This window comes from Heptranchias perlo, unplaced genomic scaffold (assembly GCF_035084215.1).
Source record: "Heptranchias perlo isolate sHepPer1 unplaced genomic scaffold, sHepPer1.hap1 HAP1_SCAFFOLD_615, whole genome shotgun sequence".
Lineage (NCBI taxonomy): Eukaryota > Metazoa > Chordata > Chondrichthyes > Hexanchiformes > Hexanchidae > Heptranchias > Heptranchias perlo.
The window spans coordinates 27,501-32,500 of record NW_027139639.1 but is presented as its reverse complement, the minus strand read 5'-3'; the positions used below and the strand labels follow the sequence as shown (position 1 = coordinate 32,500).

The following is a 5,000-nucleotide window of genomic DNA, read 5'->3' as shown; positions in this document are numbered from 1 at the left end:
ATTATATCGCTCCGTGCGAGCGGCACTCAGCCTTGGAGAAGAAAAAAATACCACTGAGCTGAGAAAGTTCTTTTTAAAAAGGTTTCCTTCCACAGCAGCTCTGAGTGAGAGAGAGAGAGAGATATCAGCTTTATTCTCAGTAATAATACACACACACACACACACACACACACAGAGACACTGGGAAAGAGCTGATTTTCCTTTTGAATATCTCCCCACGGGGAGCTGCACCGTTCCCAGAGACACTGCAATACTGGGTCGATGCGTGGAGTGGACGGAGCAAGCCCCTATTCCATCTCCCTGTTCTAAAAATCAATTAAAAATAATAATAAATAATATGTGTGTGTGTGTGTGTGTGTGTGTGTGTGTGTGTGTGTCGGTGTCAGTATCAGTCAGTCAGTCAGTGTCTCTCTCTCTCTCTCTCTCTCTCTCACTCAGAGCTGCTGTGGAAGGAAACTTTTTTAAAAAGAACTTGCTTATTGAAAGAAAGATGTGTCTCAAGCTGCCGGGCCCTGTCCATTGTCATGTCAATGGCAGGGCTGCTTTCACCAGGAACCCGGTTTTGTGGGTCAGAGGTTCCAGGGGACCTGTTTTGTGCGGACTTCCCTGTGTCCGTCCCTCCCTGCCTGCCTTCCCCCCAAGACTTCCTTCTGAACAGCTTTGTCGTTTAAAATAATAATAAATAATATGTGTGTGTGTGTGTGTGTGTGTGTGTCGGTGTCAGTCAGTGAGTCAGTGTCTCTCTCTCTCCTCTCTCTCTCTCACACTCAGAGCTGCTGTGGAAGGAAACTTTTTTAAAAAGAACTTGCTTATTGAAAGAAAGATGTGTCTCAAGCTGTCGGGCCCTGTCCATTGTCATGTCAATGGCAGGACTGCTTTCACCAGGAACCCGGTTTTCTGGGTCAGAGGTTCCAGGGGACCTGTTTTGTGCGGACTTCCCTGTGTCCGTCCCTCCCTGCCTGCCTTCCCCCCAGGACTTCCTTCTGAACACCTTTGTCGTTTGAGCGAGGGCCAAAAGCCTGCCTGTGAAAGGGAAGGATCAGCCGGTCAGCCCCCTGTTGGTCGCTGCTGCCAGTGCAGCAGGCGTGCGTGTGTATTCGGCCTCGTGTCCAGGTCCCTCAGGGACTTGAGGCAACTCTCCCCGGTGGTCTTGTGGTCAGGACCGGGCTTCGAATCCCGGTCGGGGGGGATGACTTTCTGCTGCAGATTAATTGGCACCTCTGAAAGAAAGTCTCCCCTCCTGAGCGTAAAGCTCCACCCTCACCACCACCACCGCCGCCTTTTCCACCCCTTGACAAACGGACAGACAGACAGACAGACAGTCAGTCAGTCCAGTTCGGGAGCGCAGCTTTCATTTGGAAGCAGACCCTGCTTGTTTCAAGTCAACGACGCCAAGTTATTTTGCACTTTGAATTATATCGCTACGTGCGAGCGGCACTCAGCCTTGGAGAAGAAAAAAATACCACTGAGCTGAGAAAGTTCTTTTTAAAACGGTTTCCTTCCACAGCAGCTCTGAGTGAGAGAGAGAGAGAGAGAGAGAGATATCAGCTTTATTCTCAGTAATAATACACACACACACACACACACACACACACACACACTGGGAAAGAGCTGTTTTTCCTTTTGAATATCTCCCCACAGGGAGCTGCACCGTTCCCAGAAACACTGCAATACTGGGTCGATGCGTGGAGTGGACGGAGCAAGCCCCTATTCCATCTCCCTGTTCTAAAAATCAATTAAAAATAATAATAAATAATATGTGTGTGTGTGTGTGTGTGTGTGTGTGTGTCGGTGTCAGTATCAGTCAGTCAGTCAGTGTCTCTCTCTCTCTCTCACTCAGAGCTGCTGTGGAAGGAAACTTTTTTAAAAAGAACTTGCTTATTGAAAGAAAGATGTGCCTCAAGCTGCCGGGCCCTGTCCATTGTCATGTCAATGGCAGGACTGCTTTCACCAGGAACCCGGTTTTGTGGGTCAGAGGTTCCAGGGGACCTGTTTTGTGCGGACTTCCCTGTGTCCGTCCCTCCCTGCCTGCCTTCCCCCCAGCACTTCCTGCTGAACACCTTTGTCGTTTGAGCGAGGGCCAAAAGCCTGCCTGTGAAAGGGAAGGATCAGCCGGTCAGCCCCCTGTTGGTCGCTGCTGCCAGTGCAGCAGGCGTGCGTGTGTATTCGGCCTCGTGTCCAGGTCCCTCAGGGACTTGAGGCAACTCTCCCCGGTGGTCTCGTGGTCAGGACCGGGCTTCGAATCCCGGTCGGGGGGGATGGCTTTCTGCTGCAGATTAATTGGCACCTCTGAAAGAAAGTCTCCCCTCCTGAGCGTAAAGCTCCACCCTCACCACCACCGCCGCCTTTTCCACCCCTTGACAAACAGACAGACAGACAGACAGACAGACAGACAGTCAGTCCAGTTCGGGAGCGCAGCTTTCATTTGGAAGCAGACTCTGCTTGTTTAAAGTCAACGACGCCAAGTTATTTTGCACTTTGAATTATATCGCTACGTGCGAGCGGCACTCAGCCTTGGAGAAGAAAAAAATACCACTGAGCTGAGAAAGTTCTTTTTAAAACGGTTTCCTTCCACAGCAGCTCTGAGTGAGAGAGAGAGAGAGAGAGAGATATATCAGCTTTATTCTCAGTAATAATACACACACACACACACACACACACACACACACACAGAGACACTGGGAAAGAGCTGTTTTTCCTTTTGAATATCTCCCCACAGGGAGCTGCACCGTTCCCAGAAACACTGCAATACTGGGTCGATGCGTGGAGTGGACAGAGCAAGCCCCTTTTCCATCTCCCTGTTCTAAAAATCAATTTAAAATAATAATAAATAATATGTGTGTGTGTGTGTGTGTGTGTCGGTGTCAGTATCAGTCAGTGAGTCAGTGTCTCTCTCTCTCTCTCCCTCACACTCAGAGCTGCTGTGGAAGGAAACTTTTTTAAAAAGAACTTGCATATTGAAAGAAAGATGTGTCTCAAGCTGCCGGGCCCTGTCCATTGTCATGTCAATGGCAGGACTGCTTTCACCAGGAACCCGTTTTTCTGGGTCAGAGGTTCCAGGGGACCTGTTTTGTGCGGACTTCCCTGTGTCCGTCCCTCCCTGCCTGCCTTCCCCCCAGGACTTCCTTCTGAACACCTTTGTCGTTTGAGCGAGGGCCAAAAGCCTGCCTGTGAAAGGGAAGGATCAGCCGGTCAGCCCCCTGCTGGTCGCTGCTGCCAGTGCAGCAGGCGTGCGTGTGTCCTCGGCCTCGTGTCCAGGTCCCTCAGGGACTTGAGGCAGCTCTCCCCGGTGGTCTCGTGGTCAGGACCGGGCTTCGAATCCCAGTCGGGGGGGGATGACTTTCTGCTGCAGATTAATTGGCATGAAGGAAAGTCTCCCCTCCTGAGCGTAAAGCTCCACCCTCACCACCACCACCGCCTTTTCCTCCCCTTGACAAACGGACAGACAGACAGTCAGACAGTCAGTCCAGTTCGGGAGCGCAGCTTTCATTAAGCAATGGCATTTGTGACAACTCATCGTCTGACAGGTTGATGATTTCCCCACACGCCTCCTGCCGAATAAAAGGCTCACCCTCCCGGACACTACCCCCAGAATCACCCACCCCGCCCCCCCGGGGTGAATATTAAGCCCGAGAACACCGACTATAACCAACCGCAGTGAAAAGTTGAAGTGGCAACTCATTAACCAGATTTATTTTGGGCAACTCATTAACCAGATTTTTTGTTCATTTGGTTTATGAGTTGCCAAGTGTAAATCTGGTTAATGAGTTGCCACTTCAACTTTTCACTGCGGTTGGTTACAGTCGGTGTTCTCGGGCTTAATATTCACCCCAGGGGGGGTGTATAGCGGGCGATGGCCGGTGTGGAGTGCGTTTTTTGGGGGTTGATTTTCACTTTGCCTCGCTGGTGGAATTTGTGGGAGGCAGGCAAGGGGATTGGTGTGGGCTGGTGGGCGGCAAGGGAGATGCTTGCTTCGGGGTGTTATCCTCACTTTGGTCCGCTGGTGAGAGTAGGCAGCGGCAGGCTGGCAGGCAGGCAAGTGTGATGTAGTGTGGGGTGCAGTGCAGTGCAGTGCAGTGCGGTGCTGCCCTGTCGTTTATGAAAGGTTGTAATGACACTGCTTTGCAGCTGACCATGTCCACTGATTTGTGATGCCCGTATGGAGGCTGATATCTCAGGAAGGCCGAGGCCGATTTCCTCCGGGGACGGCTCGTCGCGTGCGGCAGGACGAGGCGCAGCGGACGGTACCGAGCGCTCGGAGGTGCGGCGCTGCCCGCCGGAGGTACAGCGAAAGGCTGCAAACCGCTTTCCGCCTGCTAACTCGGCGGCCGTCAGACCGACCGACTCCGCTTTACCACCGGAGCTAGAGTCGGGCAAGGGGCACCGAAGGGTACCGGAAGGATCGCGTTCGCACGACGGGAAGTCGACTAGCGGGCCGCCGAAAGCGAGCCGGGGGCCCCCGGTTTTTCTGTCCCACCTGGAGACTGATATCTCAGGAAGGCCGAGGCCGATTTCCTCCGGGGACGGCTCGTCGCGTGCGGCAGGACGAGGCGCAGCGGACGGTACCGAGCGCTCGGAGGTGCGGCGCTGCCCGCCGGAGGTACAGCGAAAGTCTGCGAACCGCTTTCCGCCTCCTCTCACCGCACGGCTCTCCTTTTCACCCACTGGCGGATTTTCACCCTCCGACTGCTCGCTACCGTCCGCTGCGCCTGGTCCGGGCCCTGTCCATTGTCATGTTAATGGCAGGGCGGGGCAGGACTGCTTTCACCAGGAACCCGGTTTTCTGGGTCAGAGGTTCCAGGGGACCTGTTTTGTGCGGACTTCCCTGTGTCCGTCCCTCCATGCCTTCCCCCCAGGACTTCCTTCTGAACACCTTTGTCGTTTGAGCGAGGGCCAAAAGCCTGCCTGTGAAAGGGAAGGATCAGCCGGTCGGACCCCTGCTGGTCGCTGCTGCCAGTGCAGCAGGCGTGCGTGTGTCCTCGGCCTCGTGTCCAGGTCCC

At 53.6% G+C, this 5,000-nt stretch overlaps 3 pseudogenes; all 3 read right to left on the bottom strand.

The window, feature by feature from the left end:
• Positions 1–220: 220 nt before the first annotated feature.
• On the bottom strand, positions 221–337 carry LOC137317404 (U2 spliceosomal RNA; annotated as a pseudogene).
• Positions 338–1,640: 1,303 nt separating this feature from the next.
• On the bottom strand, positions 1,641–1,757 carry LOC137317411 (U2 spliceosomal RNA; annotated as a pseudogene).
• A 961-nt stretch (positions 1,758–2,718) lies between these two features.
• On the bottom strand, positions 2,719–2,835 carry LOC137317383 (U2 spliceosomal RNA; annotated as a pseudogene).
• Positions 2,836–5,000: the final 2,165 nt, after the last annotated feature.